Source organism: Lynx rufus, unplaced genomic scaffold (assembly GCF_022079265.1).
Source record: "Lynx rufus isolate CCGP_SWC_20201006 ecotype Redwood Valley unplaced genomic scaffold, mLynRuf1.p SCAF_8, whole genome shotgun sequence".
Lineage (NCBI taxonomy): Eukaryota > Metazoa > Chordata > Mammalia > Carnivora > Felidae > Lynx > Lynx rufus.
In genome coordinates, this window is record NW_025814896.1 from 35,141,150 (window position 1) to 35,153,178 (window position 12,029).

At 43.7% G+C, this 12,029-nt stretch overlaps 1 protein-coding gene across 1 annotated transcript in view; it reads left to right on the forward strand.

The window, feature by feature from the left end:
* PLCB4 (phospholipase C beta 4) overlaps positions 1–12,029 on the forward strand; it is a 340,960-nt gene that overhangs the window by 42,107 nt on the left and 286,824 nt on the right. Inside the window, exon 2 of the mRNA XM_047069062.1 lies at positions 10,227–10,303. The gene's annotated coding sequence lies outside the window, so the exon portion shown is untranslated. The remainder of the gene's footprint in view (positions 1–10,226; positions 10,304–12,029) is intronic.

The following is a 12,029-nucleotide window of genomic DNA, read 5'->3' on the forward strand; positions in this document are numbered from 1 at the left end:
AGGGTGGGAATAAAAAATAATGGTGGGGTGGTCAGATTACACAGGATTGCGTCCTAAAGGTATGATGGCTAGTTAAGCTGCTGCTGTTAATTTATGTCACACAGTGAGCAGAGTCCCTGGAAACGGCCTGAGCCAGGGGCAAGGTGCCGGTATAAATTTCAGTGACTCATCTCTTGGGTCTAAAATAGCAGGCTAGAGGTCAAAGTGTAGTAAAGGAAGGAAGTCTTTGTGACACATGTTCCTCTCAAAAGCAAACTCAGACCCAGCATACGTAATGCAATTTCTCAAACGGGTGTAGAGAGATTGAGGTGGGCGATGGGACTTGAGCCTACATCAAATCTGTGTTTTCTATACAGGGACACTTTGACTTTTTTCCCCACTGGTCTGCCATTTTCCAAAAGACTTTAGGTATACCTTTGGGCATAAATATATTCTGTTGGGATACATGCAAGGCCTCAGAGACTCTTAAGGGAATAGCTGTCGAGGTTTTAACTTCATATGTGCTCTTTGCTAAAGTTGATCTTCCTTAGAATGCATTTGCTTTCTTTTCTCCCTTTTTACTGAAGGAAGGCATTCCTCTTGTCTTCCTGGAATTTTAATATGGTATGTAGTCCTGTAATGTGAAACATCCCAAGTGCTAACCCTGAGGGTGCTTTGCTTATGCAGAATTCAAGACCTATTCATCAGTTGATGGGTAATTAAAAATAAACTTTGGGGCACCTGAGTGGCTCAGTTGGTTGAACATCTGACTCTTGGTTTTAGCTCAGGTCATAGTCTCATGGGTTTGTGAGATCAAGCCCTGCATCGGGCTCTGACCTTATAGAGCATAACCTTCTTGGGATTCTCTCTCTTGCTCTCTGTCTGTCCCTCCCTCTCACACACTTTCTCTCAAAATTAATAAATAAAAACTTAGAAAAATGAATTTGATGGACCACAGTCTTTGGCTTGAAGCTCCAAAGGAGTTTAGAGATTTCAGTGCTGTGGCTGCAGCTACTCTTCTACACTCCTCTGCTTATTAAGGCTAAAAGGATTTATCAGCATTTGTGTATAGAAATAAAAATTGGAATAAAATTGATGCTATACCTTTGTTGTCTTAGCATTAGGGAATATTTGCCCATGGATGTGTGAGTTAATTTTTTAAAGCTCTATGTATCATGTCAAGAGGTACATTTCAAGTCCAGTTTTACTCTTTATATTTAATAATTGTTGACCAAAATGTTGTAATCTTTATGTGAAGGACAGTGTAGTTAAGTGAAAACCAAATTGAGGTTTGTGGCAGAAGAAAAAGAGGTAAAGAATTCAGGGGAAATCCCAACCTTTTTAATTTTTTTTTGTTTTGTTTTTTTATTTTTGAGACAGAGACAGAGCATGAGCAAGGGAGGGGCAGAGAGGGAGGGAGACACAGAATCCGAAGTAGGCTCTGGGCTCTGAGCTGTCAGCACAGAGCTTGACACGGGGCTCTAACTCACGAACTGTGAGATCATGACCTGAGCTGAAGTCAGATGCTTAACCCACTGAGCCACCCAGGCGCCCCCCGGGAAATCCCAATCTTGGGCACAGCAGAGAGTATAGAGAGTGGGCACCAGTACATGACCCAGGATTCGGAGTCCGTAGAATTTAGCTACTAACTGCATGTGGAATATAAATTGTTGGGATTAAGTTAGGCATGCCCTTTAGGTTTCTGACCTGGTCATCAGATAGATTATGGGTCCATTTAATGATGAGAGTCAGAAGGGTGGGCAGATATGGTAGGCAGAGTAGTGCCCCCCACCAAGATGTCTGAGTCTTAATTTCTAGAATTTGTAAATTTTACCTTACTTAGCAAAAAGGGTGTTGCAGATGTGATCAAGGTTAAGGACCACCTTGATGGCTGGATTAGCCTGGATAATACAGGTGGTCACAATCTCATCATTAGTCCTTGAAAGCAGAGAACCTTAACTGATTGTTGTCAGAATAAGAACATGAATGAGAGCAAGAGAGTGAACTGGAATGTTAGAAGACATGGCAGGAGAAATCCAAAGTATGAAAGGAACTTGGACTTGATTTAGGATTGCTGGCTTTGAAGATGGAGGAAGGGAGCCAGGAACCAAGAAATGTGCATGGCCTCTAGTTGCTGGGAATAGTAAGGAAACAGATTTTTCCCCTAGACCCTCCAGAAAGGAACACAGCCCTGTGGGCGCCTTGATTTTAGCTCAGTGAGGCCTCTGTGACACTTCTGGCTTTAAGATAACAGATTTGTGTTTTAAGCCACTAGGTTTGTGCTTTTCATTATGGGAGTAATAGAAAACAAATGCAGCTGGTTTGCCCAGGTTTTCCACTGAGGAATGCATATTTCTTCAGTAGATCCTGAATTAGATGTGCCAAAGGTTAGCAGTCTAGGGCTGTGGGCATCTAGTCTCTTGATGTGCATGCTTGCTTTAGCAAAGGAGAAAACAGAGTTATGAAGGAGCGCTTTATTTGAAGCTTTCTTGTTTTCAGTGTTCTATACTTTGTCATCTTCCTCGAAATTAGGATTTGGCATGGATAACCTCAGGTTCCCTTCACCTTGAAAATTATGAAGATCTTTGCCTTAGATAAAACAGAACACTTCCCTACCCAGTATAGTCTACTCTCTGTTGAACATGAGGAAAAGAGGGAGAAGTACATACAAGAATTATTGGGGAACATAGGAACATAACATTCATTATAAAATCTGAGTGCGGGCCTCCAGTGCCTTGTTTAGAAATGTAGTATTCCTAAGTGTTAGACATTAATCAACATGGGCCCTGGAATTTTTGTGTTGAAATCACTCCTTTTACATCAAGGTAAGTGAAACATAAGGTTCTGAACAGAAACCTGTGTTGTCCTAACTGCTAAGGGGCCACATACCCACCATCATGAAAATCTGTGTGTTGGCATCATTGTGGATTATTCCATCACATGATCCGGGGGAGGTGTCGAAAGTGTTCCCCTTCACGAGCACTGGTATTCCTTGTTCAGAGATTTTCAATATCATAAGGAGAATCTACCACTTGACAGAGAACTGTTGCCTTATAAAGCTGATGCTATGGTCTGAATTCCCCAAGTGGGGCAATTTGTTAGGTATAGGATAGGATCAGATTGTAGAGGATAGCCGTGGGGAAGAATGCACACCAAAGTCCGTCCTTTAGGGCCACCCCTGGCCTTATCCCTGTTTAGCATGAGTACTGCTCTGACCGAAAATCCCATTCTGCACAAGGTTTTGAAAAGGTAGAATGTCTAATACAACTTCTGTCTTGAACACAGAGATGGACACTCTTGCTAGTCTGAGGGGTGGACTGCAGTCACTAGGGACATGAGGGTCCTACTTCATTGTTGTCAACTCCCCTGGCTGAAGATCCCATTCATACCCATCCTCACCCATTCAAGGACTCCCAGATGCAGATTCTGCAGGGGGAAAAAGGGCCATAGATTTCCTAACAATTATCTCATTGACAGGGAGTCTGTAATGTGATTCCATCTGGATTAGCTTTTGCTCTTGTACCCTGGAAGACTTTGTTTAATAGTTATCTAAGCATTTGAGCAATAATTGAACAAATGTCTTTGAACTTGTCCAGACCTGGGCTTGCCAAATGCTGTGGTGAGACTTGAAGTGGTTAAGTCCACCATGAATGAACCCCTTAAGCTGCAAGGCCTGTATGTTTGTGCCTGATTGTGTTGCTGGGAAAAGTTCTTTGGAAATTATGACCTTGACCAGACTTTGAATAGCTGATCAACATGAGGCCATGAGAGGGGCACTTGGGTAGCTTAGTAGGTTAATTGCCTGATTCTTGGTTTTGGCTCCAGTCATGATCTCTTCATTTGTGAGATCGAGCCCCGAATTGGGCTCTGTGCTGACAGTGTGGAGCCTGCCTGAGATTCTCTCTCTCCTCCTCTCTCTGCCCCTCCCCTGTGTGTGTGTGTGTGTGCACACGTGCATGTGTTCACATGCTCTCTCAAAAGATGTGGCTGCAGGAGAAAGATCCACTTAATGTCTCTAAACAGACTTACAGTGTCATAGGGTATTGGTCATAGGGGACTCCGTGGTAAGCCTTGTCTTCTCTTGCTCTGCCAATCACTATTCAAGGTGTGCCACCATCAAAAATGTATCCTTGAAGACTGTTTAGTAATATGTTTTCCCCTACACTTTCTGGGTCTCTGTTTTAGTCATTTCTGGCTGTTTTAAAAAGATAGATTGGGTGGCTTAAACAACAAACATTTCATATCCTTCTGGAGTTTGGGAAGTCCAAGACCAAGGTGCTGGCAGGTTCAATGTCTGATAATGTTCCTTTTCCTGGTTTGTACATAGCCATCTTCTCTCTGTGTCTTCATATGGCCTCCCATATCATGTGGGGAGGAACAGATCTTGTGTTTCTTCTTTATAAGGTCATTAATCCCATTAGGAGGCCCTAGCCTCATGACCTAATCTAACCCTGACTCTCTCCCAAAAGTCCCACTTCGAAATACCATCACCTTGGGGACTAGGACTTCAGCATATGAATTGTAGGGAACACAAACATTCAGTCTATAACCATCTCAGTAGAACAAGAAAATGAGACAGATTGTTCTGTAATTTTTTTTAAGCATAACACTAATACACTATCCGAAAAGGATAGCCATTTTGGGGGGTTTTTGTTGCTATAGGAAGGAGGTTAATATTAATAGTAGTGGGACTTGGGAATTACTTTCAGATCTTGAGCCCATATCCTGAAGTGATTTTGAAGAAAAGAAAAGCAGAATAAGTCACTGATTTTTTTTTTATTAAAAAAAATTTTTTTAATGTTTATTTATTTTTGAGATAGAGACAGAGCATGAATGGGGGAGGGTCAGAGAGAGAAGGAGACACAGAATCTGAAACAGGCTCCAGGCTCTGAGCTGTCAGCACAGAGCCCGACACAGGGCTCGAACTCACAGGGCTTGAGACCGTGACCTGAGCCGAAGTCGGAGGCTCAACCGACTGAGCCAACCAGGTGCCCCCCCGCTTTTTTTTAAGAACAGCCCTGAAAATGGTGAGGGGCATGTGTGGGGTGCCTTTGTTTTGTTCTTTTTTCATAGCATCTCCCTTCTAGCCTGGCCCAGGGTAAATGTTCAACAAACACATTTTGTTTGAATGAATCGATCAAGTGGGAGTGGTTTACAGCAATAACTGGTCGAAGAGCTATTTCTTTAAATGCCATTCAGCTTTGGGCACCATGCTTGGAGCTCACTGCATGAAAGTAATGGGTTAAAGGTTCTTTCTCATCCTTCTGATATCAGTCACTTGGGACTCTAACAGTTAAGAAACTCTTTAAAGCTGGCTGGTCTGGAAACAACATTAGGTCGTGCAGAAGTACTTAAGGGAGGCTTGTTTTTCCTTTTTTGTCTAAAAGTGAAGGTTGGTGGGAACTTAGTCATCCGTGAGTCTACCCTCAGATTGTACCTCTGCACCCCGTGGGTTATTACAGAAGATGTGTTTGTGGTATTTATTGAGTACATACTTGGGCGGTTTACCGACTTGACTCTAATAACCAGTGACAGGAAGCTTCTGGTTGAGGTTGAAATGAACAGACAATGGAGTTGGCCTGTCATACCCCATGAAATGAGGTTTTCAGGGACTGGGACTGGGGTTTTCAGTTTTCAAAGCAGGACCAGTTGGTCACCTGGGACTGAAATCGCTGCCCTTTGCTGGCAGGCCATAAGGGGCTGACCTGTGTACTTCTTCCCACCCTGCCATCTCCCCTGAGTCCTGTCTCTGCTCTGAGGCATGGTTGGGGGGAACAGTTTGAGGGTACATGTGAAGGGAAAGAAAAATGGGACTCAATTTGAGTCACATGTAATTGCTCATTTCAAATTGTATTAATAAGAGTATGTTTACTGAGACTTGAAGCTTTCACTCCGTGGGGACATCAGAACCCATCACCTCATTCCTCAGGGGCCAGGGAGTCAAACTGCTTCTCTGCCTCACAGCAAAACCAAGATGAATCTGTGTGTCTATTAAACTGCAGTGAGAATAGGGTTCAGAACCCCTCCAGCCCCTGGAGGTTGTTGTTCAAACACAGGTGGTTTCTGCTTGCCAGTCTAAGTACCTCTTACAGAACAGTGAGGCTGGGGACTCACCCATTCCATGAAAATATGTTATTTGTGCCTTGACCAGGATGCCCCTGAGTTTGATGGGGTGACTCCAGATTAACTCATGGAGCCCATCTCTGACGATGCAGTGGCAGGAAGTTTTCTTGGCCACATTTCTTTCCTTCAGTTAGTGCTGTGAGGGATAGAATAATGAAGGGACTGGTGGGGCCCCTCCAGAATAAGATCAGGGAGGCAACTCTAAAATAAGGTAGAGCAGGTAGCATGGGCTGTGATATCCCAGAGGAGGTAGAAATTCTTTCCCATGACCACAGGTAAGGTAAGAGAAAGCTCTTCCAGATTTTTTTCTGATGTGTGTGTGTGTGTGTGTGTGTGTGTGTATTTTTTTTTTTTTTTTGAGAGAGAGAGTGCAAGCTGGGGAGGGGCAGAGAGAGAGAGAAAGGGAGACACAGAATCTGAAGCAGGCTCCAGGCTTTGAGCTGTCAGCACAGAGCCTGACACGGGGCTCAAACTCATGAACTGTGAGATCATGACCTGAGCTGAAGTCAGATTCTTAACCAACTGAGCCACCCAGGTGCCCTTCTGCCAGATTTTTAAAGTTAAGTTTTGGAGCAGTAGCAAAAGGGACCATCAAACTGGAGATACTTATTTTGATAAGAATGCTGGTCTAGTCTAAATGATTATTTTTAAGCTTTCTTGTTTGCAATTGGAGAGTGATGAATAATGTTTGAAATGTTTTCTATGGTTTTTGGAAATACTATATGTAAATGTTTAAAGTTGTATGCAAATTAGGGAAAATGGAATCTCACTTTCTTGTTCATGTGCACTTTTGAGAAACATTATCTTAATTTTGAATTGGACATCTTGATCTATCACTGGTGAGTCTTAGGCTGAGCCACATGAAATTGATATTTTTGTTGATCAAAATGACTGAGTAATAATTTCATATGACTCATCCTAATATATTTATGCCTTTGGTCTTTCTAGATACGTGTAGATTAATCTATGAAGCTATTACTCTGTAGCGAATGTATTAATAAACCAAACAGTCTGCTTCGACCCCTCCCTGCTCTGTAATTTTTGCCCATTCAGATTTTTCTTTTCCTGGGTTTTAAAAGGGAAAAAGTTAATTTCAAACCTCTGATGCAGCTGGAATGTACTAGAAGATGGGAACTTTGAACGAAGGGATGACATTGATGGTAGAAGGCATCCTTTTCCACACCATGACTCAAACTCCCAACACCTACTGTGAGGATTTTGAGGGCAGTCCTTGGTCATGGATGTTCACATTGATACTGCAGCAATGGGCAAAAAATGGAAAAGGGATCAGACTTCTTTATTTCAGTTCAGTCTTTCCTATTTGGGTATATTGCCTTATTTGGCTCAGAATGAGCCTCAAGGGGTGTGTGTGTGCGTGTGTGTGTGTGTGTGTGTGTGTGAGAGAGAGAGAGAGAGAGAGAGAGAGAGAGAGAGAGATGCTTTCTTCACCTTAGAAAGCACTTCCTTTGAAGTTCTAGGTGAAACACTCCCGGTGTGGTGGATACCATGTGATGTCCTTGATGAATGTGCTGTGTTTGGGAAGCCATCCGTAGTTTTAATTCTAAAAATAATTCAGATTGGTGACCTTACTAGGATTGTGGGTTTTGTGTTGTTTTGAAATTTAGTATCAAAAGAAAGCATTTGAGGGTTATCCTGTTTCAAAAAAACATTGCCATCATGGACTGCTTTATGGGCTGTAAGGCACTTTTCTGAATTATTGCATACACATGACACATGCTTGTATGTGCTTGCCTTTATTAGCAGAAACAGTACCTTGGTGGTCACATGTGTTAATTTATGTAATGCTTACTCTAGTACAGACCACTCTCGTTTTTCTGTTGGAACAGAGCCATATGTAGGTGAAACTTGCTGACCATAAATACTTTGCTTCTGTGACTACACACTTCCTGGACTGGAATCCCTTATTAAATAAATAGCAGGTCCTAAATGGAAACCTAGAGTTTGAATGGCAACCTTGTCAAGAGATTTTGGGGGTATTTATGCTGAAATTTAACAAGGGCGTGTTACTCAGTCTTGCTCCTAGAATCATCCTTCACTCCTTCCTTTCTCTAATCCACATGTAGTATGTTGTATGTTGTTGAATGCTGTCTGCTTTACCTTCCAAATGTACCTTTTTTTTTTTTAATACCATTTCCATTGCTGTCACCCTGGTCTGGGCCTTATTCTCCTTCACCTGGATGACTGGCCTCTCTTCTTCCAGGCTCACTTCCTGCATCCCCACTCCTGCTGATCTGTTCTCACCTTAGCCAGAGTGACCTGTTAAGTATATGTCAGACCCAGTCCCCCTCTTCCTAGCATCCTCCAGTGAGTCTTCCTCTTATTCCTAGTACAAGTCAGGATCTTGACCATGGCCTCCTAGGCCTGCATGGTCTGACCTCTTGTCATCACCATTACCTCATCCCTAGCACCCTCAGCTCAGCCACACTGGCCTCCAGGCTGTTCCTTGAACACACAGACATGCCCTCATTGGAGGGTCTTTGTGTTGGCTGCTACTCTGTCACTAATGGGCTTCCTTCCCCTCTCATCTCCTTCGCTAATTCCTTCACCTCCTTCAAGTCTACGTACCTTCTTATTTTTTCTTAATTTATTTTTTAATGTTTATTTTTGAGAGAGAGCATGAGCGGGGGAGGGGCAGAGAGAGAGGGAGACGCAGAATCCGAAGCAGGCTCCAGGCTCCGAGCTGTCAGCACAGAGCCTGAAGTGGGGCTCAAACCGAGGATCCATGAGATCATGACCTGAGCTAAAGTCGGCGACTTAACCGACTAAGCCACCCAGGCACCCCTGTGTACCTTCTTATTAACCTCCATCCTGTTCTCTACCTTTCTTTCTTCCATAGCACTTTGCATTTTTCAGATTGCATAATTTAACTATTTATTGGGTTTAGTGTTTACTTTCTCTCCCTTCTCTAGGACATATGTGCCCCCCTGGGGGCAGATTTTGTTCAGTGAAGTGGCCTTAGGATCTTGATAGCTCAGCCTGACCCCCACCAGAGGTTCAGTAAATATCTGTCAAATAAATGAATGCTCGCACAGGGTGATGGATGGGCCCTTCTCATCCCTTCACTATTACTTCTTTTTAAAAATCCGATTTAATAGATCTTAAAGCCATTTCATATTGTTTTGGCTTCAGACTTCATATTTTACATATCCAGTAATGAGATGGGTCAAAAGAAAGTTAAAAAAAATATATTCTAACCCATTCTTGATTACTCTGTTAATGAGAGATTAGCCTCTGCCAACACAATCTAGGAACTTCCATTTGGTTTTTAGAGGTTTTGATTGGGGTGAGGCTCTTTTCGGGAAGGGACTGTTCTAACATCTGTGGAAAATAATCCCACACCTTTGATTCTACTTCTCTGAAACCAACTGATAAACCAAATAAAAACGTTGGACATTGTAATTTTATAAAATGGCTTGAATAGTCCCTGAGGTCATGGTGTCATTTGAACTCACTTTCTCCCCTTCCTATTTGTGCCTCCTGGGTGTGGGAAGACTTGGGTGGTTTAATAGCTGCTTCTCTCCCGCTTTCCGTGGGATGGTCCAGGCCCTCTTTGCACAGACCTGCTGTCTTTTCTCTCTGCCAGGTTCCTTCTACGTCCAGCTAGGAGTATTTAGTTATCTTCAGCTTCCTTTACCAACCCACATATGTAGGTCAGTTCCTTCCCCTCCAGCTAGGCTGCCTCCTGGGAAGGTATAGGGAAACCCAGGAAATGAAGCCATCACAGCTGCCTCTGAGCTTGCTGTTTTAGCCATCTGCTGGTCCTTTCAAAGTGGATGGGAGCCACTTGCCCCCAGGTCTTCAGCCTTCTGTGCTCTGGCCTCAGTGACCCTTTACTTCCTGCCACTTCCTTACAGGTAGCCTGTGTTCCCACCAAATGGGAAACTTGCCACTTCAAAGACACAGGCATGCCTGTGTGGGTGTGCTCACCCTCCAGGAAACATCAGGGCCACCTTCCACTCCACACGTTCCTTGCTTCCCGCCCACCCCCTCTCTGGAGGACCCCATTACATTTTGTGTTTCTCTAATAACGCCCAAAGTAGCAGCCTACTGTGGTCATGGTGTGCTTCAGTCCACCAACACAACTGTCTTAACTTCCATTCCAGACTGGAGACCCTCTGAGGGCAAGGACTGTGTGTGCTCGATTCTGTCTGGCCCCATGTGTAATGCCTTGCTGTATTTGGTAAGTACTTCATGGAATCTTGGAATGTTACTGATTGGAGATAGTATACTGAACATGAAAACATTGTTCAGGCTGGGATTTCTGGAACTGTCCTGATGTATAAATTTTCGGTCCCTTTATCTTCCATAAATATAATTGTATTTTTCCAACAACATGCACTGATGTTTAATTTGGAGAACTACAGTTGCCATAGACCCCAACTAGCAATTTAATCCTTCATATCTGTCTATTGTGACTGAAGGAAGTTTCAAGGTGGATGAGCTAGGCTCCCTTTATTACCTTCCGTGCCTTTGTCATGATAGCATTAGGGAGTCCATTTGGGAATTATTCTTAAAGCTCTGTTTTCACACAAAATGGGTTATGAATACAGCCTTGGTAATAAATCTAAATACATACTTTTCCCCACTCAGACTAGAAGCTATCTCTCAGCCAAGATGCAGTACCTCTACTGGGTAATATCCATACATCCAGTCATTCATTTCAGCAAATATTTGAGTGCCTACTATGTGCCAAGTACCTAATATGGATAAATCAGTCAAAAGTTCCCACCTTCAAGAAGCTTGCACTCCAGGAGGTAGAAGGTGGCAAAAAACCCCCAAAGTACAGTGACAGGTGTGCTGGATAGTATGTGCTGTGGAGAAGAGGGGGAGGACAGTGCTGAGCAGGAGTGAGGGGAGCTGCAAATTAAAACAAGATGATTGGCGGAGGCCTGAAGGCAGTAGAATAATGAGCCCTGAGGATATCTATAGGAAGAACATTCTAGGCAGAGGGAACAGTGGCTGTGTGTGGGAGTGGCTCATCTAGTGCAGGAATGGCAAGGATACAGCTCTGTGGTAGGGGGTGTGGGGGAAGGGGACTACCTGTATTGGTGCAGGTGGAGGGAATTGAGACCACTTCAGTGCCCTGTTTGTCCACTTCACTACTGACATTCTGAGCTGGATAATTCATTGTGGGTGCTGTCCTGTGCACTGCAGACTGTTCAACAGCATCCCTGGACTCGACCTGTTAGATTCTAGTGGCGTACCCCCGCCCTCCAAGGGTGATAACTAAAAAGGTCTCCAGACGTTGTCAAATGTCCTCTGAGGTGCAAAGTCACACCTGAGTTAAGAACCAATGCTTTAGACCAAAGTAAGGAACTTAGTTATTTGGAAGAGTTCTTTTGTTTTACTTATTTTTGAAAGCTTATTTATTTTTGGGAGAGAGGGAGCAGGGGAGGGACAGAGAGAGGGCATCCCAAGCAGGGTCCATGCTGATAGCACAGAGCCTGATGTGGAGCTTGAACCTACGAACTGTGAGATCATGACCTGAGCCAAAATCAGGAGTTGGATGCTTAACTGACTGAACCACCCAGGCGCCCCAGTTCTTTCATCTTAACAAGACTTTTCTGGTTGCCATGATGAGAATAAATGGATTAGGGACACAGCCAGGAAGGGGGAAACAGGGGAGGAAATTCTCAAAAGTCCAGGAGGGAGGTGAGCACACCTAGAACCAAGACTAAGGTGGGCTAGGGTTGGTGAGGAGTGATCAGATTTGGGATATTTTGAATGAAGAGCCATCTGGATTTGTGACAGACTGGATATCAGGTGTCAAAGAGGAGTCAAAATTAGCTACAAGGATGTGGGCCTGAGCACAGAGCTTGCAGATGAGACCCTGGTTTCTGGGGGACATCTTGAGTTTGGTTTGAACATAAGGCATTTGAGAACATTGATCATCCTGATTTCTCCCT